At 45.0% G+C, this 26165-nt stretch overlaps 1 protein-coding gene and 1 pseudogene across 2 annotated transcripts in view; one reads left to right on the top strand and one right to left on the bottom strand.

Moving 5' to 3' along the window:
- Positions 1-26165, bottom strand: part of LOC122547595 (uncharacterized) — a 715380-nt gene that overhangs the window by 360212 nt on the left and 329003 nt on the right.
- LOC148140411 (zinc-binding protein A33-like) lies at positions 8383-24900 on the top strand (annotated as a pseudogene). Its single transcript, XR_015753053.1, has 6 exons — positions 8383-8793; positions 8893-8985; positions 9079-9302; positions 9634-9656; positions 10687-10802; positions 24138-24900. The product of XR_015753053.1 is annotated as a zinc-binding protein A33-like (transcript).

Genomic DNA, 26165 nt, shown 5'->3' with positions numbered 1-26165 from the left:
AGTATGTAGATTGCCCGACCAGAGGGGAGGCCATATTGGATTTGGTACTTGGTAACGAACCGGGACAAGTGATGGGCTTGTTAGTGGGTGAACATTTTGGTGATGGTGACCACAATTCTGTGACTTTCACCTTGGTTATGGAGAGAGATAGGTGCGAGCAACAGGGTAGGTTTTACAATTGGAGGAAGGGTAAATACGATGTTGTAAGACAGGATCTGAGGAGCATAAGTTGGGAGCATAGGCTGTCAGGGAAGGATGTCGTGAAAATGTGGAACTTTTTCAAGGAACAGATACGACGTGTCCTTGATATGTATGTACCTGTCAGGCAGGAAAGAGATGGTCGTGTGAGGGAACCTTGGTTGACGAGGGAGGTTGAATGTCTTGTAAAGAGGAAGAAGGGGGCTTACATAAGGTTGAGGAAACAAAGTTCAGACAGAGCATTGGAGGGATACACGATTGCCAGAAGGGAGCTGAAGAAAGGGATTAGGAGAGCTAAGAGAGGGCATGAAAAATCTTTGGCGGATAGGATCAAGGATAACCCCAAGGTATTTTATGCGTATGTGAGAAACATGAGAATGACGAGAACGAGGGTAGGTCCAATCAAGGACAGTAGTGGGAGACTGTGTATTGAGTCGGAAGAGATAAGTGAGGTCTTGAATGAGTACTTTTCTTCAGTATTTACAAACGAGAGGGACCGTATTGTTGAAGAGGAGAGTGTGAAATGGACTGGTAAGCTAGAGGAGATACTTGTTAGGAAGGAAGATGTGTTGGACATTTTGAATAACTTGAGGATAGACAAGTCCCCCGGGCCTGACGGGATATATCCTAGGATTATGTGGGAAGCAAGAGAGGAAATTGCAGAGCCGTTGACAATGATCTTTTCGTCTTCACTGTCAACAGGGCTGGTACCAGGGGACTGGAGAGTGGCGAATGTTGTGCCCCTGTTCAATAAAGGGAATAGGGATAATCCCGGGAATTACAGGCCAGTTAGTCTTACTTCGGTGGTAGGCAAAGTAATGGAAAGGGTACTGAGGGATAGGATTTATGAATCATTCCTGAAGAAGGGCCTGTGCCCGAAACGTCGAATCTCCTGTTCCCTGGATGCTGCCTGACCTGCTGTGCTGTTCCAGCAATAAAGTTTCAACTTTGATCTCCAGCATCTGCAGACCTCACTTTCTCCTCGAGTATCTGGAAAGACACTGCTTAATTAGGGACAGCCAGCACGGATTTGTGAAGGTTAGGTCTTGCCTTACAAGTCTTATTGAATTCTTTGAGGAGGTGACCAAGCATGTGGATGAGGGTTGAGCAGTGGATGTAGTATACATGGATTTTAGTAAGGCATTTGATAAGGTTTCCCATGGTAGGCTTATGCGGAAAGTCAGGAGGCATGGGAGAGAGGGAAATTTGGCCAGTTGGATAGAAAACTGGCTAACCGATCGAAGTCAGAGAGTGGTGGTAGATGGTAAATATTCAGCCTGGAGCCCAGTTACAAGTGGAGTTCCGCAGGGATCAGTTCTGGATCCTCTGCTGTTTGTAATTTTTATTAATGACTTGGAAGAGGGAGTCGAAGGGTGAGTCAGTAAATTTGCAGATGATACGAAGATTGGTGGAGTTGTGGATAGTGAGGAGGGCTGTTGTCGGCTGGAAAGGGACTTAGATATGATGCAGAGCTGGGCTGAGGAGTGGCAGATGGAGTTCAACCCTGCCAAGTGTGAGGTTGTCCATTTTGGAAGGACAAATAAGAATGCGGAATACAGGGTTAACGGTAGGGTTCTTAGTAAGGTGGAGGAGCAGAGGGATCTTGGGGTCTATGTTCATAGATCTTTGAAAGTTGCCACTCAGGTGGATAGAGCTTGCAAGAAGGCCGATGGTGCATTAGCGTTCATTAGCAGAGGGATTGAATTCAAGAGTCGTGAAGTGATGTTACAGCTGTACAGGACTTTGGTTAGGCCACATTTGGAATACTGTGTGCAGTTCTGGTCGCCTCACTTTAGGAAAGATGTGGAAGCTTTGGAGAGGGTGCAGAGAAGATTTACCAGGATGTTGCCTGGAATGGAGAATAGGTCGTACAAGCATAGGTTGAGCGTGCTAGGCCTTTTCTCATTGGAACAGAGAAGGATGAGGGGTGGCTTGATAAAGGTGTATGAGCTGATCAGGGGAATAGATAGAGTAGACAATCAGAAACATTTTTCCTAGGTACAACAGAGTGTTACAAGGGGACATAAACTTAAGATGAAGGGTGGAAGGTATAGGGGAGATGTCAGGGGTAGGTTCTTTACCCAGAGAGTGGTGGGGGCATGGAATGCGCTGCCTGTGAGAGTGGCAGAGTCAGAATCATTGGCGAACTTTAAGTGGCAATTGGATAGGTACATGGATGGGTGCTTAAGCTAGGACAAATGTTCAGCACAACATCGTGGGCCGAAGGGCCTGTTCTGTGCTGTATTGTTCTATGTTCTATGTTCTAGTGTTACTTCTGCAATCATAATTACTTATGCAAGGTAAATGAACTCACACTAGTGTATAATTGTTTCACTAAGAGCTGAGTCAACAAGAATGAAAACTATGTGAAGGATATACATAATTGTTTTTGTATTCGCTAAAATGTGCATGCAAGAATGAAATGTGCCTGCAAACAATGATAGATGTTACAGACAAATAGATAAGGTGCTGTGAGGGGAGGGGTTTAAGCTAGGGGGTACTGTACAAACAGTAGTTAGAAGCATCTATTTCCCGCTTCTGCAAAAACAAGAACAAACCACAATCAAGAGGTCATGAGGTCATAATAAGTAAGGGAAACGGATGGTAGTGAAGGAGGGTATACCTAACAATGGACCACAGAGGGAGATGGTCAAACGGCCTTGTGAGGCCAGAAATAAGCGTTTTGTCACAGACAGGGCCAGATAAGGCAAGAGACAAACAAGAGTAATGGGCGCCGGTCTTAGAGAAGTGGGAGATGTAAACAGGGGAGGAGCAATGGGAGGAGAGAAGGGAAACAAATTATATAAATATTGTGTACTAGTTGAATTCAGTGTGTGCGTGTCTGTGACTGCCTTTGTACACAGTAGACACCACACCCCTCTTGCAAGAGTGAAATAAATAACATTACTGATTCAGATCTTATCTCGGACTGAAATTATTGAAGTGAGTGAGCTTCGTTTCTCACATGCCTATAAAAATATAAAGGGAGATGGCACTTGTTTTCTGAAGATTAAGAGAATTATTTTTTACTTAGAAAGTTTTGAACCTTGGGAATTGTGTCCCACATAGGACTGTGGAACTTCAATACTTGTGTATGATTAATGTAGAAATTGATAATTTTCAGGTTATCATTCAAGTATTGGATAATGTGGATTGGGTGTGTAAAAAGCATTGTAATGTTCGATCAGCCCATGATAGTATTGAGTGACCAAACAGACTTAATGTGTTGAGTGACTTACGTCTGTTCCTGTCTCCCTGCTTCCTCCAGAAACTTTCAGTGAGCATTTATGAAATTCCATATTTGCTTTGGTTTTGCAAACTACTTACATCATCCATATGGACTTTTTCAATTTGAAACAAAACTTTAACAGATGAAAATGAAATTTAACTTGCGGCTCATGTTATGTGGTGGTTCCTTCTAGAATGGCTGCCTGCTTTCCAGGCCTCAGTTTTGATCCCCTTGGCACTGCTGGGAAGACAGTTTTGATAAGTTCTTGGCTGTTAAAATACAGGTTAAACGATAGTGTGATCAGACAGCAAGGGATGCTGGGTACATTGGCCAAGTAAAATTCCAGTCACAAATATGGACAACAAAACACAATGCAAAAGCAGCAGCCAGAGATACTTATAATGTTAACATAATATCAAAGGCAACAGTTATCCTGGACAGAATATCCCTAACAACTAATTCACCAAACAAAGGAGGTCGCAGACAGAACGGCACCGGGTCCTGCTGCACAAAGAAACAAACAGCAGCGAGCCATCCAAATGATTAACGATGTTTCAAACTGTTAAATAAGTGTCACAAATTGGCCAGAACTGTAGAAAGTTTCAGGAAAGTTTCCAAAAACATATTTTGAAAATGGGCCGAGATTAGTTTGGGAAACTTCGTTGACATGGATGAGTTGAACCAAAGGGGCTGTTTCTGTTTTCTTCGACTTGATGATTTGCTGCCTCAACGACTCTATCATTCTTTTGATTCTTGTCATCTTTTGTTCTTAAACGTAGATTCTTGCTCAGTTTTGCTGCAGCATTTTTGATTGAAGACTCTGTGCCAAGCAGACCCGTGATTAGGACACACTTCCCCAACCTCAAATACAACATAACACAGAAATGTGAAAAGGCTGTATGGAACAGTGTACTTTATCATGCTATCAACAAAATGACATATATATTTGTAAGTCAGGGGTTCTTTTCACTAATGTGGACAGTGATGAGAAAGAACATTAAACCAGAAATAAATGATTTTTTTTAACTCAACCAATATTCTGCAGAACAAATATTTTCATGGTGAGAAACGTTATGTGTGGATGCCCTGATCAATACAATGAGTTGCACATCATAACCAACACAGATAGTCCAATCAGTCTTCACTGCAGTCTCACACCACATAAATGTTGGAAAGGCTGAAGTCCTGTTTACTGTTTTAAAAGCATCATATGTGTTTCCTTCTTTTCAATTTTATGACATATTACCTACCTTAATATGACAATATTTACATATTAACAATAACTAATGATTTATATATTACTAACTATAAATAATAATATTCATAGACCTGTGCAAATCCAGTCCACTTTGTCAGCGTTCCTTTACCATGTAAGGACATTGCTGCAGCATGATGAGATTTCCAACGAAGTGAAATTGACAGGTTTATCACAGTTGCAGACATTAACCTAAAAATGATGGAAACACTCATTGGGCCAGGCAGCATGAAAATGGCACTTGCTCATTATCTGAGTCGAAACTGAAGAGAGCCAAATATCACAGCAGCAACTGGTTTGCCACCTCCCATTCCCTCCTACGAAGGTCATTCAGAGTCTCATGCTGAAAACCATACCACTAAGAATCCCCATCACTATGAAGAAGGTGAGAATTGGGAAGTTTGATGGTGGAAATGTTCACAGATGTTCATTCTTTTACTTGCTCAAAGGACAGATGAGTTGCCTTCTGGGCCATCCCTCGTTGCCTTTGAGACGTTGGTGAGCTCTCTTCTTGAACCGCTCCAGTCCATGTGCTGTAGGTCGACTCACAACACTCTGAGGGACGGAATTCTTGGGTTTCCACTCAGCAACGATGACAAGTTTCCAAGTCAGGTTGGTGAGCGATTTGGAGCTAATTTTCAGGTGGTGGTGTTCCCATGTATCTGCTGCTTTGTCGTTCTAGACGGAAGCAATCGTGGGTTTGCAAGGTGCTGTCCAAGGCTGTTTGGTGAATTTCTGCAGTTCCGTTTGTCAATAGTACACACTGCTGTTACTGAACATTGGTTGTGAAGGCAGCAGGGTATTTGTTGATGTAGGACAGTCAGATGGCCTGCTTTGTTTTGGATAGTGTCAAACTACTGGGGTATTGTTGGAGCTGCACCCACGCAGGCAAGTGAGGTGGATCCATCACACTCCTGGCTTGTGCCTTGCAGATGAGTGACAAGTTTTTAGGAATCGGGAGGTGCGTGTCTTCACAGTATTCTGAGCCACTGACCTGATCTGAAAGCCACTGCATTTATATGGTGAGGCCTGTTGCACTTCAGGTTAATAGTAATCCCTGCGCTGTTTTCAGCAGGGAATTCAATGAAGGCATTGTATGTCAATGGACAGTGGCTGGACTGACTCTCATTGGAGAAGGTCATGACTCGGTATTTGTATGGCACAAATTTGAATTCACACTTGTCAGCTTTAGCTTCGATATTTGTCAAAGTCTTGTTGCATTTGGACATGTGAATTTTCAGAATATGCGGAGTCATGAATAGTGTTGAAGATTGCACAGTCATCGAACATACCAACTTCTGACCTAATTACTGAGGGAAGGTCACTATGAAGCAACTGAAGACGTTCATGTTCTTCTTCCCATGTGCCAGGTAAACAGTGGAAAGTTTGACTCCCTCCACGCCCACTTGCCACAGACTCCAGATTTGCTCGGTTTCCTTGATACCACACTCGATGAAACGTCATGATTTGGACACTGATGAAGGAGCGGCGCTCCAAAAGCTAGTGTTTCCAATTAAACCTGTTGGACTATAACCTGGTGTTGTGAAATTTTTAACTTTCATCGATGAAATGTGGCTGTAATGCCAAGGGCTTTCACACTCACCTCACCACGCTAGAATAAGACAAACTTCTGGTAATTTACAGAGTGTGGCATCTGTTGCAATTTCCCTTCCAATCCCTCACCACCCAGCCCCCATTAGTTCCTCAATCACACTCAGGAGAAATGATTTGCTGGGCCCCTGGAACAACTCCCCTGAGCTTCTATTTGTTTCTTCTCTCCCCCTCCTTCTTTCCCCTAGCCCTACACAGCTCCTTGCTGATCTTTCAGTTCCCAGTTCTGATACAGGGTTTATTCCCGGAATGTTAACCTGGCTTCTCTCTCCACCTGTGACTGAGACCTGTCAGTTTACAGCTGGCAGGAGGCATGGGGACAGGGAGAAATTATGAGATGGATCTGTCAGTGCCCTTTAATCCCTCAGATTGTCAGCGGGGCGGAATTTTTCAAATCGTCATTCCCTCCCGAACAGACCATGGGAATGACCCTCTCAGTGAAAGTGTGGGTGAAAGTGTGGAGATGGGACATGGTGTCTGCATTGTAAAATGACACCTGTCCACCCTCATAGTCCAGGAAAACTCTGATCTTCCAGGGATTCACACTCGGGGAGAGGAGGGTCCGTGAGGGGGAGGTGGCGGTGAAATAACCTCTTCCGCGAATCAGCCACACAATGTCTCCCTGATGTGAATCCCTCTGATCCCAGGGATCAAATCTCTCCGGGGGGTCAGGGGGCAGCTGCTCTGTGTCTCCGAGTCTCACACTGGTCCGGTCCTCAAACAGGAAGGGCCGGGGATGCGCTGTGCTCGGATCCAGAGTCAGAGAGGCTGGAGCTGGGGAAGAGATCAAACAACACCATCAGAGAGAGGGGCCAGAGACAGTGAGGGGAGCAGGGAGTGAGGGGTGAGCGATGAAGGGAGCGGGATGAGGCGAGATAAGGTGAATCTGAAAAGGGGGAATTTGAAGGAGGGGATAGTCAGGGATAGGGAGTGAGTGAGGGAGAGTGCAGTGTGTGATGAGAGTGGAGGGATGAGGAAGATGGGTAAGGCGGAGGAATGGGGAGGGAGGAAAGGTAAGAGAGAGAGAGAAAGGAAAGGAGATTGAAAGGTGGTATGGGGGGGGGGAGAATGAAGGCGAGCCCAGAGTGGGGTGGGGAATGGGAGGGTTGAGCCCAAATAATTCAGTTCCCTCACCTTCCCAGAGCGCAATTCGACCGCTCCCACCCAGCTCCTCACTCTCCCCGCTCCCGCTGCTGCAGTAGCAAAATCAGTCTGCCTTCTGGTTGGAATACAGACACACTCTAACCTCACACCTTTCAGGCATTGTCTGAGCTGAGATGCTGCTTTATTTTAATAATAAAACCGAAAGTTATCTCGGGACTGTGACTTGAATCAAGTTCTGGGATTTACGTATTAATCAATCGAAACCTGCCACCCATTTTAAGTGATGATAGATTTAACAGCAATCTAGGTTTGTTCAATATATCGCAACATTTGTGTGATATTTACATATTTTACAAAAAAATTGTGTTCGTGATCCTGCCTCACTAGCTCCTGACGAAGGAGCAGCGAAAGCTTGTCCTTCCAGATAAACCTGTTGGACTATACCCTGGTGTTGTGTGATTTTACCTTGATAAAGCTTAGTGACGTGAAAAACGATATTTAAATATAAGAGTCTTTCAGACCGGATCCCCAGAAAGACTGCCTCAGTATCTGTCATCTCATTTTCTCGATACCGAATACATTGTGTTTGAGGGTGAGCGGGTGCAGTCATTCACACAACCCAGCTCAGTGATCTGGATCTTACACCAGGTTGCACCAAAGGGTTTGTCGTGGGCAGTGAGTTCAGCAAAATTCAGGGAAAATTCGCTCCCCGCCCATCTTCACCCCCGCCCCCTCTCTGTCTCTCTCTCTCTCTGCCCCTCCTGGGTCTTCACCCTCCCGACTCCCTCTCCCTGTTCGAGTTGCGTTTTTTTCTTCAATATATGAATGTTTCGATTCGTCTCTGTCAGAATATCGGGAGAATAAAGTGGAAAGTAATAATTGTTTGCAGTGAAATTCATCGGGAAATCGATGACCTGAACGTGTTTACCTGCGGAGGAACAGTGAGACTGGGAACAGTTTGAATCAGGAAGTGCTGAGTTTGATCATGGCTTCCAGACAGCAGCTCCTGAGACTGACCGAGGAGGCAGTTTGTCCCATTTGTCTGGATTTCTTCACCGATCCGGTTATACTGGAATGTGGACACAATTTCTGCCGCTCCTGTATCACCCAGAGTTGGGAAAAGAAGGAGATAAACTCCTGCCCGGAATGTCGAGAGGTGTTTCCGGACAGAAACCTCAGGGTAAATCGGGCCTTAGCGAATCTGGCTGAGGAGGCTCGAAAATTAAAGCTGGATCCGAAAGAGAAGGAAAGTAAACCTCACTGTGAGGTACATCAGGAAGATCTGAAGCTGTTTTGTGAAACTGACAGGAAATTGATCTGCCTGATTTGTAGAGATTCGCGGGAACACAGAGAGCACCGCTTCCTGCCGATCAATGAGGCTGTTGAAATCTACAAGGTAAAAGAGAGAATATGTCACGAACTGCGCGTTTCACACATTCCTGATCCAACACCCGAACTAACGGATCTAACTCTGTAATTTCTCTCCAAATCCTAGAAAAAGATAAAATCTTCCTTGGACTCTCTTACAGAGAAAAAATCGGCGGTTCAACAAGCGGAACTGACCCAGAAACGGATTTCCGAAGTGAGGGTGAGCTCTCCCTGTGCTGATTTTCTGGGATCTGGGTTAGTTTTGTTCCCTTTATCGTGGGACATTAATGAGGTTTCACATTTCATTTGGTAGGAACAGGCGAGCAGTCTGCAGACCCACATCACATCCGAGTTCACCAGATTCTCACTGAGAAAGAGCAGCGTTTACTCAGAGATCTCAGGGAAGAAGAGGAGAGGATTGTAGAACCAATGGAGAAAACCCTTCGAGAGATTCAGGAGAATTTAAATTCTATTGAGGAGGAACTCTCAAAGTTACAGAAACAGATGGAGCAAAAAGACGAGCTCATATTTTTGACGGTGAGGGAATATATTCCAGGTTAGGTAATGGAATTTCACCCAGTTACAAAAAAAAAACTCATGGTACTTGTTAATTAATAAAGCAATTGCTAAAAAATATAGTATTCAAGTCAATCTATGACTGGATTATTGCGACACTGTCACTGAATTAATCGCTTCTACACTCTGATGCGTTTCGGGAATACCGGATTATTTTACCCTCTCCTCAGTCTTCCTTCCAAAATATATCACTTTACACTTCCGCGTTGTGCCTGTTCATTTCAACAGCCTGTCTGTCTCCTCCTGAAATCTGTTACTGCCATCCTCAATGTTTGTGATTCATTTCTTTCAGGAGGAAGCTTGTCAGAAGAGAAGGTAGGACATGCTCTTTACTGAAACCCTGCACAGTTTGCTCAATAACTCAGGGACGGGTTATTATGGGGTTATTTCCTTGTTATTGTCGCAGCTCTAAAAGGTCATTTATTGGGTGACAGTAACTCCAGTTATGGTTCATAAACAAGTGTTTTTTTTCTGATAACAAGATTGTTACAGGGTTAAAACAGTATTAGCTTTGATAAAACTGTTCCATGATATTGCGAACAATGACAGGGTGCCTGGATATAGCACAACCTGGTTCTCAGGCTGGAAGTGATCACTGCCCTGATTTGTGTTGTTTGTGTGACTGTGCCCTTCCTCCTGACCCTGAGAGAGAGACAGGGCCCACGTTTCCAGAGAATGGCCATCCCTGTTCCTGCATGGCTCCTGACCAAACCGAGGCAGTCAGAGTTTAAAGGGAGAATTATTTTGTTTCACCTTTTACAACACTAATTGCACCTAGACTTTATAAAGGGTACAATAATTCCAAAATCAGAAACTAAATCCTAATTAATGTAATGTAATGTTCTGAGGTACTTTACAGGTGTGTTGGAAATTATAGAAAAGTCACACTGAACTATTAATCCAGGTCATTGGTGCAGGTTTTAGTGCAACTTAAAGGAGGAAAGAGGAACAGAGAAATAGAAAGGTTCAGGGAGGGAATTCCAGAGCTGAGGCATTCGGCAACTGAAAGTCCAACCTCCAATGGGGGTTGGGGGGGAGAGGCTAAAATCAGAGATGGTCAAGAGGTCAGAAATAGAGCAGCAAAATTCTTGGAGGGTTGTGGCACCCATGTATTACACATGGTGCAATGTGATGTATCAGTAACTGATCTGTTAGTGGGATATGGACATTTCTCTGGATCTGGGGGGTTTCCAATCCTTGCCCTTGTATTATTGAATTCAGTTTGGATCAATTTACAAAAATAAGATGAACATTTTTTCGCCCATTGACTGAAATGTGAACAATACTGAAATAATTTATGATTTGAGTTTAATAATTTATAACGTAATCTGTTCAATATTCATAGGGTTAGTGACAACAAGAACAAACTCTCAGCTGCAGATCCCTCTCTGTCTATTGGAAAGTTCTCTGGCCCTTTACACTACACAGTCTGGAAAGAAATGATACACACCATTCACCCAGGTAAACACATGTATTCATTTTCTTGATGATAAATCCAGTTATGCAGGGACTCTCAGGTACCAGTTTAAACCTTCACATCAGGTGTTGTTAATTCTGGGACACAGAACAATATTTTGAGGAACTTTCTTCAGCGTATTTGCAAAGATTTGTAGCTCAGGTTATGAACAGATTGTTAATTTCCTTGCTGAGTTGGTAAGTTAGTTCACAGATGTTTCATCCCTATTCTCAGTAACATCATCAGGGTGCCTTAGATGAAGTGTTGGTGTTCTGTCCCACTCTGCTAGGGTTGATGGTACCATTTCCAGTTTTGTTGTTGGTTTTGTATCTTAGTGATTGGTAAATGGGGTCCAACTCTTCCTATTTGTTAATGGAGTTCAGGGATTAGTGTGAGGCTTCCAGGAATTCCTCTGACATATCTCTGTTTGGCTTGTCCTAGAATGGATATATTGTCTCAGTCGAATTGGTGTCTGTCATTGTTAATGTGAAGTGACATAAGTGCTAAGTGATCATGTCACTTGCTGGCTAGTTTGTGGTTTTGAACCCTAGTGGCTAATTTCCTTCCTGTTTGCCCAATGAAGGTTTATACCCAAAACATTGCCTTCTCCACCTCCTGATGCTGCCTGGCTTGCTGTGTTGTTCCAGCCCCTTATTTGTTTACTCATGTAGTGTTTTTGGCAGTCTTCACATGGTATTTTGTGTATAACATTGATCCTGTTGGTTGTGTGTAGAGTATATACTTAGAATCATAGAGTCATCGAGATGTACAGCACAGAAACAGACCCTTCAGTCCAACTCATCCATGCTGACCAGACCGCCTCAGGCGACTGACTGTGTGGAGTTTGCACGTTCTCCCCGTGTCTGCGTGGGTTTCCTCCGGGTGCTCCGGTTTCCTCCCACAGTCCAAAAGATGTGCAGGGTCAGGTGAATTGGCCATGCTAAATTGCCCGTAGTGTTAGGTAAGGGGTAAATGTAGGGGTATGGGTGGGTTTCGCTTCGGCGGGTCGGTGTGGACTTGTTGGGCCGAAGGGCCTGTTTCTACACTGTAATGTAATCTAATCTAATACCTTCATCTAATAGAGTCCAATTTGGCAAAACTTGGCCCATATCCATCTAAACCCTTCCAATTCATAAACACATCCAGATGCCTTTAAAATGTTGTGAATTTACCATCCTCCACCACTTCCTCTGGCAGCTCATTCCATACACACACCATCCTCTGTATGAAAAAGGTATCCCTGAGGTCTCTTTTATATTTTCCCCATTCACCCAAAATCTATGCCCTCTAGTTCTGGATGCCCTCACCCCAAGGGAAAATAACCCTGTCTGTTTATCCTATCATATCCCTTGTGATTTTATAAACTCTATAAGGTCACCCCCCAGCCTTTGATGCTCAAGGGAAAATAGCCCCAACCTATTGAACCTCTCCCCATGGCTCAAATCCTGCAACATCCTTGTAAATCCTTTCTGAACCCTTTCAAGTTTCACAATATTCTTCTGATAGAAGGTAGACCAGAATTGCACACAATGTTCCAAAAGTGGCCGAACCAATGTCCTGTACAGCCACAACATGGCGTCCCAGCTCCAATACGCAATGCTCTGTCCAATAAAGAAAAGCATACCAAATGCCTTCTTGACTATTCTATTAACCTGCAACTCCACTTTCAATGAACTATGAACTTGCATTCCAAGGTCTCTTTGCTCAGCAGCACTCCGCAGGACCTTACCATTAAGTGTACAAGTCCTGCTAAGATTTGCCTTTCCAAAAAGCAGCACTTCTAATTTATCTAAATTAAACTCCATCTGCCACTCTTTGATCCATTGGCTCATCTGATCAAATCCAGTTGTACTCTGACATAACCTTCTTCACTGTCCACTACACTTTCAATTTTGGTGTCATCTGCAAACTTAATAACTATATCTCTTATGTTCACATCCAAATCATTTATTTGTGTGCTGAAAAGCAGTGGACCCAGCACCAATCCTTGTGGCACACCACTGGTCAAAGGCCTCCAGTCTGAAAAGCAACCCTCCACCACCACCTTCTGTCTTCTACATTTGAGCCAGTTCTTTATCCAAATGGCTAGTTCTCCCTGTATTCCATGAGATCTAACCTTGCTAACCAGTCTACTATGAGGAATCTTGTTGAAGGACTTACTGACATCTGTGTAGATCAGGTCCATTGCTGATCCCTCATCAATACGTGCTGTTACTTCTTTAGACAACTCAATCTAGTTCATGAGACATGATTTGCCATGCTTAAAGGCATTTTGACCATCCCTAATCAGTCCTTGCCTTTCCAAATGCAAGTAAACCCTTTCCCTCAGGATTCCCTTTGACAACTTGCCCACCACTGATATCAGGATCACTGGTCTATAGTTCCCTGGCTTTCCCTTCCCATCTCCACTCTTCCAGCACCTGACCTGTGACTATCAATGATATAAATATCTCAGTCAGGGGTGCAGCAATCACTTCCCTAGTTTCCCACAAATGTCTAGGGTACATGTCTACAATGTCCACCTTTTTTCTCAACGGAGGATTCCCCAGCAATGTTGTTGACAGGGCCCTGAATTGCACCAGCCCATCTCCCACACTTCCGCACGTATCCCTCTCTTCCCCACCCTGCAACAGCAATAGGGTTCCCCTTAGTCTTACAGAGAACATAGAACATTACAGCGCAGTCCAGGCCTTTTGGCCCTTGATGTTGCGCCATCCTATGAAAACCAATCTGAAGCCTGTCTATTCTGCACTATACCATTTTCATTCATATGTTTATCCAATGACCATTTAAATGCCCTGAAAGTTGGCAAGTCTACTACTGTTGCAGGCAGTGCATTCCACGCCCCTAATACTCCCTGAGTAAAGAAACTACCTCTCTCATCTGTTCTATATCTCCCACGCCTCAATTTAAAGCTATGTTACCTCATGTTAGCCATCACCATCTGAGGAAAAAGGCTCTCACTCTCCACCATATCTAACCATCTGATTATCTTATATGTCACAATTAAGTCACATCTCAATATTCTTCTCATGAAAACAGCCTCAAGTCCCTCAGCCTTTCCTCATAAGACCTTCCCGCAACACCAGGCAACATCCGAGTAAATCTCCTCTCCACCCTTTCCAAAGCTTCCACATCCTGCCTATAATGCAATGACCAGAACTGTATGCAATACTCCAAGCACAGCTGCACACAACCTTGTGGCTCTGAAACTTAATCTCTCAAGCTAACACACCGAATGCCTTCTTAACAACCCTATCAGTCTGGTTGGCAACTTTCAGGGATCTGTGTACATGAACACTGAGATCTCTCTGTTCATCTACACCATCAAGAATCTTACCATTAATTTTATTCCTGTACCTTTTATTCCAATAATTTTTATTCCTGTTGCTGCTTCCAAAGTGAATCACCTCACAGTTTTCTGCATTAAACTCCATTTGCCAGCTCTCAGTCAAGCTCTGCAGCTTATCTATGACCCTCTGTAACCTGCAACATCCTTCAGCACTATCCACAACTCCACTGACTTTAGTGTCATCCGCAAATTTACTAACCAATCCTTCTACGCCCTCATCTCGGTCATTTATAAAAATGACAAACAGCAGTGGCCCCAAAACAGATCCTTGTGGTATACCAGCAGCAACTAAACTCCAGAATGAACATGTCCCCTCAACCAGCTAGCCAATTTCTGATCTAAACCGCTAAATCACCCTCAATCCCATGCCTCCGTATTTTATGCAATAGCCTACCATGGGGAACTTTATCAAATGCTTAACTGAAATCCACATGCACCACATCAACTGCTTTACATTGATCCAACTGTTTGGTTAATTTCTCAAAGAATTCAGTAAGGTTTGTGAGGCACGACCCACCCTTCACAAATATGTGTTGACTATTCCCAATCAATTTATTCCTCTCTAAATGATTATAAATCCTATCTCTTATAACTTTTTTTCCAACACGTTACCCACAACAGAAGCATGGCTATCACACTTACCTACCATCCCACCAGCATTCCCATCCAGAAAATCATTTGCTGTCATTTCAACTAACTCCAGCGAGGTGCCACCACCAAATACTACACACCACCTATCCCTTGTCAGCCTCTCGCAGGAACTATTCCCTTTGGGACACCCCGGTTACTTCCAACACCCCTCACAGCCTCACCGCACCTTCTCCTGCAACCACCAAAGGTGTAACATCTGTCTGTTTACTTCCTCCCTCCTCAGTATCCCAGGACCCAAACACATCTTCCACCTGCCTGCACATCTCACAATCTAGCCTACTGCATTTGCTGCTCACAATGTGGCCTCCTCTCTATTGGGCATATAAAGGGTCGACTGCTTGGTCACTTTACAGAATGCTTGCTTTCTGTTTGCCAAAAAAGACTTTGAACTTCCAGTTGCCTTTTAACACGCCACCGTGTAATCTGGCCAACACCTCTGTCTCAGGCTTGTTGCAGTGTTCCAGTGAAGCTCAGTGCAAGCTGGAAGAACAACACTCCATTTTTCGGAAGGGTATCCTGAAGCTTCCAGACTCAATATTGAATTCAATAACTTTGGGTTCTGACCTCTCCCATGTTGTTACCACAACACACACAACCAGGCCTTGTTAGCACAGAGTTTGCTATTAGGCACCACCCATTGTAACCCACTAACAGTCTCCATTAACAGTTATTCAACCTTCCAGCCAAATCATTATCCACTCCTTTGTCTGCCTAACTGCTCTTCTCTCTCTTTGGGCTCTATCCCCACTTATTATTTACTCCTTACCCATTCCCCACTCTATCTTCTGAATATAAACCAACATTTTCCTAGCTACCATGACTTCTGAGGAAGGGTCACTCAATCCTATACATTAACTCTGATTTTTGTCCACAGATGCTGCCAGACCTGCTGAATCTGATAAATATCCATAGATTTAACATTGTCAAACATTTATAAATATCTGTAAGGGGAGTGTGAAAAGGGGAGTGTTAGTGAGACTGATAGAATCACTGAATCCCTCCAGTGCGGAAGCAGCCAATGAGTCCTTCGAGTCCACACTGACCCTCTGAAGAGCATCCCACCTGGACCGAATCCCCACTATATCCTTGTAACTCAATATTTGCCATGGCTGATCCAACAAGTCTACTCATCCATGGGCATAATAGACAAAAGCTGCACATCTTTGGACTGTGGGAGGAAATCCTACAGACATGGGAGAATGTGCAAACTCCACACAATCACGTGTGGCTAGAATTGAACCCAGATGCCTGGTGCTGTGAGGCAGCAATGCTAACCATTGAGCCACTGTTTCAATATTTTCAGTAATCTCATTGATCAAGCAGTGAACCCAGTTGCTGCTCCATTAGTTTGATCAGAGGCCCAATTCAACATGAGGGTTCTGATTCAGTGCAGTGTTTCATGGTCTGTTTTCCAAGAGTTCGGAATATGAGAAGGTGCTGGGTGGTCCTGCAGGAGGAAACAGGTATCTGGAAAACTGCCTTCACTTCCAGATGAGGGAAGTGTATGATTTGTGATGTTGGGAATATGGGACCAAATGGAAAATAAAGGAGCAATGAATAGCCATGTGAATAATTAACGCAAATCCTGATAACAAGGAATTCATGACAGAGGAGAGTATGATAAATCAAATTGTGTTCAAATATCGCCCATGTGCCTACAGCATAACCCAAAGAGCTTCTGAACCACTGATATATTTTTGATAAATATTCCCTGTTGTAATGTAGGAAATAAGAGAATCAATCTGTGAACAGTGAGGTCACAGAAACAGCATTGTGATGATGAAAAAATCATCAGTTTGAATGGTATTTTTTTGTCGTGGAAAAGTTCAGTGACACAGAGGGTAATTACACATTTCATTGTTTCTAATAACAATGCAGGAGATTAAAAACGGGTCATGAAATTAGCCCATATCATGACAGAGGCTAGAGTGTCCATGTGGGTAAAACATGGAAGAAATTGTTCAAACCCTAACATTATTGGTTTCAGCTCTGAGATCTGAAGGCTGCAGTGGGAAATGAGTAATGTTCATCCAGCTCGAGGATCAGCACAAACTGGAAGAACAGCGTCTCATTTTCCACTCCACTGAGGCCACATAGGGAGAACTTTATAAAAATTGGGAATGACATTGTTGGGAGTGTGCTGTAGAGTATAATCAGAGATAGATTAAATGCTGATGTGTCGCAAATCTCAGAAAAGTGCTAAAACAAATGGTCATAATATCAGGGGAATTGAACTTCCCCTGTATGCACTGGGACAGGCAGATTGTGAAGGGCTCGGACAGGACAGAATTCTTAAAGTGTCTCCATGTGATCTATTTAAGGCAGTGTGTAGAAAATCCAATAGGAGACAGGGCAGGGCTGGAACAGCTGAGATTCGCCAAGATGTTGCCTGGGCTGGAGCGTTTCACCTCTGAAGACAGACTCGATCGGCTGGGGATGTTTTCATTGAAGCAGAGAAGGCTGAGGGGAGAAGCTGATGAAAGTTATGAGGGTGACAGACTGGGTAGACTTTTCCCCTTAATGATTTGGGCAATAACAGGTACATAGATTTAAGAGAAGGAGCAAGGGTTTTCGAGGGGAATTAAGGATGATATTTTTACCCTGGATGGCTATCAGTCTCAGGAACTCACTGCCTGAAAGGAGACAGAAATCTTTGCAACATTTAGGAAGTTATTCAGATGGAATGATAGCGTCACACAAGATGGAAACAGATGCCTCCATCCAATCAGTCTGCACTGATCAGCTATCCCAAACCGACCTCGTTCAATATGCCAGCATTTGGCTCATATCCCTCTAAATCCTTCCGATTCATGTACCCATACAGATGCCCTTTAAATGTTGTCATTAATCCCACCTCCACCACTTCTTCTGGCAGCTTATTCCATACACGGATCACCCTCTGCGTGAAAAAGTTAATTCCCAAGTTCTTTTTAAACCTTTCCCATCTCACAGTAAACCTATGCCCTCTACTTTTGGAGTCATCTACCCTGGGGAAAATACATTGGCTATTCACCCTTTCCATCCCCCTCATGGTTTGATAAACCTTGATAAGGTCACCCCTCAACATCCGACATTCCAGGGAAAGATGTCCCAGCCTATTCAGCCATATCCTAAAACTCAAACCCTCCAGACCCAGCAACACCCCTGTAAGTCCCCTCCACACACTCTCGAATCTCACAACATACTTACCCCATTGAATGGTGACCAGAACTACACTCCAATGTGCCTCACCAATGGCCTTCACAGTCACAACATTACACCCCAACATTTCAACACTCAGCACTCCAACAAATGAAGGTAAGTTTGCCATACTCCCTATTCACCACCCTGTCCACCTGCAACTCCAACCCAAGGAATCATGTACCTGCTCCCTCAGGTCTCCTGCTCAGTAACACTCCCCAGGGTCCCACCATCAACTGGCCTGATTTGCCTGACCATAATACAACACCTCACATTTATCTAAATTAAACTCCATCTCAGCCCACTACACGATATTTTCATGTCATCAGCCACTTTACTAACAAGCAAGAGGCTGGAAGAATACAGCAAGCCAGGCAGCATTAGGGGATGGAGTATTCGACGTTTCAGATGCAACCCTTCCTCAGGCCTCTATCTCCTGATGCTGCCTGGCTTACTGTGTTCATCCAGCCTCCTGCTTGTCCACCTTGGATTCCAGCATCTGAAATGTTTTGTCTCTAATATACTAACTATACTTCCTATGTTCACACCCAAATGATTTATACACATGACCAAAAGCAGTGGGACCCAACCTTGATCTGTGTGGCACACCACTAGTCACAGGCCTCCAGTCATACCATCACACTCTGACTCCTACCTTTAAGCCAATTTTGTACTGAATTGGCTACCTTCCCCTGGATCCCAAGAGATCTAACCTTACTAACCAGTCTACCATGCAGAACCTTGTTGAATGCTTTGCTGAAGTCCATCTCGACCACGTATACTACTGTCTTTATCCAGCTTCTTTATTACCTCTTCAAAAAAAACTCAATCAAAATGCAATTTCCCACTTATGAAGCCATGTTGACTATTCCTATTAAGTCCTTGCCTTTCCAATTGCATGTATATCCTGTATCACCCACTCCAATAACTTACCTACCACTGGTGTAAAGCTCACTGGTCTATAGATCCCTCACTTTTCCTAACAGCCTTTCTCAAATAATGGCACCAAATTAGCCGACCTCCAATTCTGGCACCTCACCTGTGGTTGTTGATGATACAAGTATGTCAGTAATCGGTGCAGCAATCTCTTCCCTAGTTTCTGGTAAACACCTGATCCTGTCCTGGGGATATAACTAGCTTTGTACAATTGAAGACCTCCACAGCACATCCTCTTCTGTAATATGAACTCTTTCCAAGACATCACTATTTATTTCCCTAAGTTCCCTAGTTGCTGGGAAATGGAATAGAGCTTGATAGACCCTTGATGACTAGCATTTCCACAATGGGCTGAAGGGCTGTATTAATCTATGGCTATGTCGGTCGATTAGTTCAGTCGGCTGGACAGCTGGTGTGTGATACAGATGATAGTAACAGTGCAGGTTCTCTCTCTCTCTCTCTCTCTCTCTACCAATTCTCTCTATAGCTAAAAGATATCATTTTTACTGTTAAGTTCATCTTATCTTGAGATAAAGGTTAACTTCCCATTAACCTTCTTAATTACTCACTGTTCCTGCATCATAACATTTTCTGACTCACACACTCAAACACCCAGATCACTCTGTATCGTGCAATTCTGCAGGTCTTCTCTGTTTAAGTAACGCTCTTTGTTTTTAAAATTCTTCCTTGTGAAGACTCCCTTCCTCCTCACATTGCTCAGGCCTCACTCTATCCCCCTTTCTCTCACTTCACAAACTCCCATCCACCATCCCAAAGTTGTCCTATCTCCTCAACCTTGCTTCCAACCCCATCTCCTCTCCCTCTTCGCCCTCACTCCCTCCCTCCAGCAAAACAACTCCTTTCAACAATGCCCCAAATCTCTTACACTTCTCCTTCATTGACCTTTCTTCCTCACACTCCCCTCCCCACTCCACACCCCAACCTACTCCCCAGCTCCCTGCAAGCTCTAATGTCAATCACTCTCCCCCTCCCCCTCTCTCTCCTTACCCTTTACAGTCAACACAACACTCACCTGACCCACTTACTCATATCCACTTATCCTCCCTCTCCCCTCTCAATTGCACTTCCCCTCATTTTCTCGTCCAGCCGACTCTCCAATTACTCTCCCACATCATTCTAAATCCCTGACACTCACATCCCCCTGACTCTTCACTCCCCTGTTATGGACCAGGCCAAACTCCCTCAAAACATTTCAAGAAGGTAGCCCAGACCTAACATTTCTAATTGTTTTCAGTAGGTGTACAGTGGATATTCCAGGATGGATGCAGCTGGCCCAACCATTCAGTTTGAAACAAAGCAGTATTTATTTACACATGAACAAAAACCAAATTTAGAATAACATAAGTATTTAAAAACCGAAACAACTCTATTGCAACTTAATGATGCTGTTCCAAATATTTACAACATCCCCATGAACACCCCCTTGGCAAAAAAAGGAAAAATCAAACCCAGGTTCTCACAGGAGAGATATCAGAGAGAGAGAGAGAGAGAGAGAGGATCAGCATGGAGCTGTTTCTTTGACCAGCAGCCTCAAAAAAGCTGGCTGCTTGCTAAAACCAAACCAAAACCAAATTTGACCTGGGAGAATTGGTCACTCTCCTTTCAGTGTCGAAATGTTTTTTTTTTAAATTTGATTACTTACAGTGTGGAAACAGGCCCTTCAGACCAACAAGTCCACACCAACCCTTTGAAGAGCAACCCACCCAGACCCATTCCCCTACACCTAACACTATGGGCAATTTAGCATGGCCAATTCACCTAATCTGCACATCTTTGGACTGTGGGAGAAAACCAGCACACCCACTGGGAGAATGTGCAAACTCCACACAGACAGTTGTCTGAGATGGGAATTGAATCCAAGTCTCTGATGCTGTGAGGCAGCAATGCTAACCACTGTGCCACCATGCCACCAAAGTTTTGTAAATCTTGAATGTGTTTTGCCTGAGGTAGCTTCTGTTAGCTATAATCAAATTGGCTCTAAAGCCCATTCAACCCAGACACATCAGAAGGTTTGTGTTTCTGACCCCTCTGGAAAAAGCCAAGGATAACCTAAACTTGTTTCAGGAGCATCATTGTCACTCCTCTCACTCACCCCGACTCTCTTGGCACTCCCCCACACATCTCCCGTTCACTCTCTCCTCCCCTCTTCCTGGATTCTCCTCCTCTGAGTCATTCTCCTCATTTTCATTCCCCTCGCTGCCAATTTCCCTCTTCTTTTCCCTTACACCCTGCCTCTCACCTCCTCCACACTCATGACCTCACAGCCTAGCTTTTTATTCATCTCATCACTCTCTCCTTGTCCCTATCCCTCACTGCATTCCCCTTCCATCTCTATACAGGCCCCACTCTCCTCCTCCTCCCTCTCCATCACTCTTCCATGGATCTCACTCACCATTCCCTACCTCTAACCAACACTCCCTCCTGATCTCCCACCCCACTCTCTCCTGCTCTCATGTGTCCCCTCTGCTCAATTCCCACTCCCATCTCTGACCCACTCTCTCTATCCACATCCCCATGACTCCCACTCCCTCTTGTCTCTCCTGCTCACTCTCCATACACACTTCCCTCTCATTCACTCTCTCCTTTAGCTCAGCTTCCCATCCCAGTCAATCTCCCCCTGACCTCATTCTCCTCCTGGTTTATACCTGCTATCATCTGTCCCTTAATCTGACAGGCCACACCCTCACTGTATTCTCCACGCTCCATCGCACTCACATCCAAATTCCCAACATCCATCCATTCCTCTTGATTGTTCACCATTCAGTCCTCCCCCACCCTCCCTTCATTGTCCACCCTTCACAATTCCCTCTCCCCTCCACCTCACTCTCCAAACCTCACTGTCCTTGCCACTCCAGCTCTCCTTTATACTCTAGTTAGCCAGACTTTCCAATCTCCCTCCCCATCAATGCTGCCTCACTCCCTCCTGCTCTCCCCTTCCCCCTCAATCTCACAGCCCCCTCATGCTCACTTCTCACACCCTCCCAGCTCACTCTTCCATCTTCCTCACTATACTCTCAAGTACAGCTTCCCAATCTGGTAACTGTCCTCTCAACCTCGCTTTGCTCTATCTCTCTCTCTCTACCTCACATTGCCCCTCATTCCCATCTCACATTTGCCTTCTCCATCTCCTCTGTTCCTCCATAATCACTCTGCCATGATTTCACCCACACCTGACTCTCCCCTCCATTTTAATCTTACCTCCTCACACTCCACTCCCCTTCAGTCTTGCCTCCATTTATCTCCCCTCCATCTCATCCTCAAATTCACTCACCTCCTTCACATTCCACAGACTTCCTCAACTTCCGAGACCCAACTCTCTCCTTCCTTTAAAACCCCCATCCTACACTCCGTTCATGTTGACTCTCCTCTTCCCCACAAACTCCACCTCATTCTCCAGTGCATTCACCTCCAGAATTCTCACAAGTCCTTATTTTGTTCTCTCTCATTTCCACATACAGATTAATACGTGGTACTCTTAACCCTCCCTTCTCCCTCATACAGAATATCCCCCTCATTCCCTGGCACTCACTCTCCTCTCCCACTCCCTCACCCTCCCATGGCCAAATGGAACCTGTATTTCTCCTCTCCATCTCATCCATCCCTTCCTCCTCACTCTCACCTCCCTCACTCACCGTATCTCCATCTCTCAACCCTCCCACTCACTCTCCCGGCCTCCAAACCTCAAATGTCCACTTATTTTGCAGACCTCCTGTCCTCACCCTCCCATTCTATGCTGTCATTCAATCTCCCAACCCCATCCCAAATTGTCCCTTCCCTCACAAAACCTCCACATCTTCTCCCACATCCTTACTCACACTCATTCCCACTTTCATTACTCCCCCCATCTCTTTACTCTTCCATCCCCTGCCCTGAGGTTAAAAACCTCCCCTCATTTCCTCCCATTCTTCATGATGATCCCCTCCTACTTCCCTAAACCCTCCCTTGCAAATGCAACCACACTATACCCTCCCACCGTCTCCCCACTCCCTTGTTGCCCATCACTCCTGCCTCCCATCACTATCCCCATTCCCACCCACTCACATTATCTCACTATCCCCTTCCTTTTGCATTCATCCGCCTTCCACTTACTGTCCCCTCCTCCCCAATCTCCATTTCCCTCAGGCTCATGTTCCCTCCATCTTGTTATTGCTCCCTTCCCTGTTCTCCCTTGCCCATCACTTTCCCTTCTTCTCGTTCTCCCCTTCCTCTCACTCTTCCTTTCTCCTTCTATCACCCTCACTCTCCCCTCCTCAGTCATGTCTTCCTCCTGGACCTAGCCATCTCACATTCCAGTCCATTCCCCATCCCTCACTCTCAGTCTCTCCTCTTCCTCACCCCACCCTGTCCATACTGTTTACTCTCACGAACCCCCTCACTCTCCCCCACCTCTCCTGTATCCCACACTCTGCTTGTCACTCTCCCCTCCCTTTCCTGGCCCCCACCATCTGACACTCCCCTATGCTGTCCCATACCCCTTTGCTCTCGCTCTCCCTCCCCAATCCCTAGTGCTTCTTCTCCCTCTGCTTCTGCTACACTATCTGCCCCTCGCTCTCCCCTCACCTTCTGCTTCAGTTTACCCTCCCCAGCACACTCTAACCTGTGCCACTACCATCACACTTCCCATCACCACAATTCCCCCCTCTTTTCCCCACTTCTCCTGGCTCCCCAGATGATGCTGCACTCCCCAACTTGCTCTCTCCCTCCCACTCCCTCAATTTACCCCTTCCCATCACTCTCACCCGAACACTCAAACGTCCTATTGCTCACCTCTCTCTAAGCTCCCCCTCATTCTCCACACTTTTCTGTCTCATACCACCCCTTCACACTGCCCTCCTCTCTCTCTCCCACCTCTCCTCACTGTCCACCCTCTATCCTACATCTCCTCGGTCTCGCCCTCCCTTTAACCTTCCAAGCCTTCCTGTTCTTCCTGTGCACTTCCTCATTTCCCCACCCACTCTCCTCCAAATGATCCCTCTCACCTCACCCACTCCTCCCTCCCAGCCCTTTACTCATCCTTCCTCCTCATTCCTCCACTCTCATCACTCACTGCACTTTCCCTCACTCACTCCCTCTTCCATGACCATCGTCTCCTTCAAACTCCCCTTTTCCACACTCTCCTTATCTCCCCCTCCACTCCCATTCCCCCTCTATCTCTCCAACCCTCACTTGCTGCTCCTCCCACTCTCCCTCCCTCTCTCAGTCTGACGGTGTTATTTGATCTCTCTCCCAACTCCAGCCTCTCTGACTCTGGATCCGAACACAGCCCATCCCTGGCTCATCCTGTCTGAGGACTGGACCAGTGTGCGACTCGGAGGCAAACGGCAGCCGCTCCCTCACTCCCCAGAGAGATTTGATTCCTGGCTCTGTGTCCTGGGATCAGAGGGATTCACATCAGGGAGACATTACTGGGAGGTGAAGGTGGGGGAGAAGACTGAGTGGTTTGTGGGAGCGGTCCGAGAGTCTGTGAAGAGGAAAGGGGGGATCGGACTGAACCCGGAGACCGGATTCTGGATTGTGTGGCTTGGACCCGGATGTGATTATTTTGCAGCCACTTCACCTTCTGACACACCCCTCTCTCCGAGTGTGAATCCCCGGAAGATCGGGGTTTTCCTGGACTATGAGGGTGGACAGATGTCATTTTACAATGCGGCCACCATGTCCCATCTCCACACTTTCACTGAGAGGATCTTTCCCTTCTTCAATTCCGGAGGCAATGACGGTGGGAAAAACTCTGCCCTGCTGACAATCTGCGGGATTAACGGGCACTGACAGGTGTATCCCATAATTTCAACTCGTCCCCCTGCCTCCTACCAGCTGTCAACTGATGGGGGGTCGGTCTCAGTCTGGGGGAAAGAAGGTGGGAAATTTGTAAATTTCTCCAGAATATGTATCCTTATACCTTGCACACCAACTTCATTTTGCATTATTTTAAAATTCACTGTTTCGAGTCAATGGAGTGTTAGTTACGGGGCAGTGAGATTAATCTCGGTGGTGGGAAATTTTAAGGATAATATTCAACACAGTGAAGCAATTCTGGATAATCGAGAAAAGCCAGTGTTGATTTATTCAAAGCAAGTCATGGTTAACTGAATTTATTGAGCTTTCGACTGAAGACACAATTAGGATTCAGAGTGAATTTGATCCTGGACTTTGAAAAGGCTTTTGACAAATTGTCACATAAAAGATTCAGAAGTATAATTGAAGCCCATGGAATGAAATGCCAGTGATAACATGAAGATGAATTTGACTGGGTGGCAGTGAATGAGGATTTTTGAGATGATGTTCTGTATCAGTCCATTCCAGGAACACTGAAACTCAGCAGGTGTGGCAGCATCTGTGCAGAGAAAACAGTTTCTCCATCAATTTCTGTTTAATTTCAGATTTCCAGCATTTGCAATTCTTTGTTCATTGAATATGAGATATGCTACAAACTTCAGTTTTCACTGCCAAGGTGTGCTACAGAAACAGAAATTGCTGGTGAGAATCAGCAATCTGGTAGTGTGAGTGGAGAGAAAGAAGAGACAACATTTAGGTTCAGTGACACTGTTCCAGTTTCTCGAGCAATTTTTGTTTTTGTGGGATACCTTGTGATTGGCAGCGAAATTCAGATTCTTCCAGACCATTTCAAAGGGTTGATGAATTAGGTTTCAAGTAGGCTGAGGCATTAGCTTCCCCACTGCCGACCAAGGACTCCATGTTATCTTCTTGAATTCCCTTTATGTTGCAGGGCTGTGCCTCTGTGGTGAGAAAAGGACTGTGAAGCCTCTCGAACCCATCATATAAATCAACACCTTTCTACACCCTCCCACTGGACAGACACAAGCAGGTCTGAACAAGAGTCACACTGGATTTGAAACATTTCTCAATCCTCCTCAGCTGCTGCCAGACCTGCTGAGTTTCTCCAGCATTCTCAGTGTTTGTGTAGAATTTGCTGCTGCAGAGGGCTGTTGAGGCTGGGTCATTTAATATATACAAGGCTTAAATGGACAGATTTGTCATGAGGAAGGAAATCAAAGGTTATGTAGTTTAGGCTGGAAAGTGGAGTTGGGAATGATCAGATGAGCTATCATCTTATTAAATGGCAAAGCAGAGGAGAGGTCACTTCTGACAAACTTCACTGAGTTTTTTGAGGAATTGACAAAGAAGACTGATGAATGCTGAGTGGTTAATTTTGCATAAATGGATGTTAGCAACGCCTTTAACCATGGCCCTCATGGCTAGCTGATAC

The sequence above is a fragment of the Chiloscyllium plagiosum genome, unplaced genomic scaffold (genome assembly GCF_037043375.1).
Source record: "Chiloscyllium plagiosum isolate Xiang-an unplaced genomic scaffold, Cpla_swu_hap1 HiC_scaffold_35, whole genome shotgun sequence".
Classification (NCBI taxonomy): domain Eukaryota; kingdom Metazoa; phylum Chordata; class Chondrichthyes; order Orectolobiformes; family Hemiscylliidae; genus Chiloscyllium; species Chiloscyllium plagiosum.
Note: the sequence above shows the minus strand (reverse complement) of the source record. Positions and strands in the feature narration are given on the sequence as shown.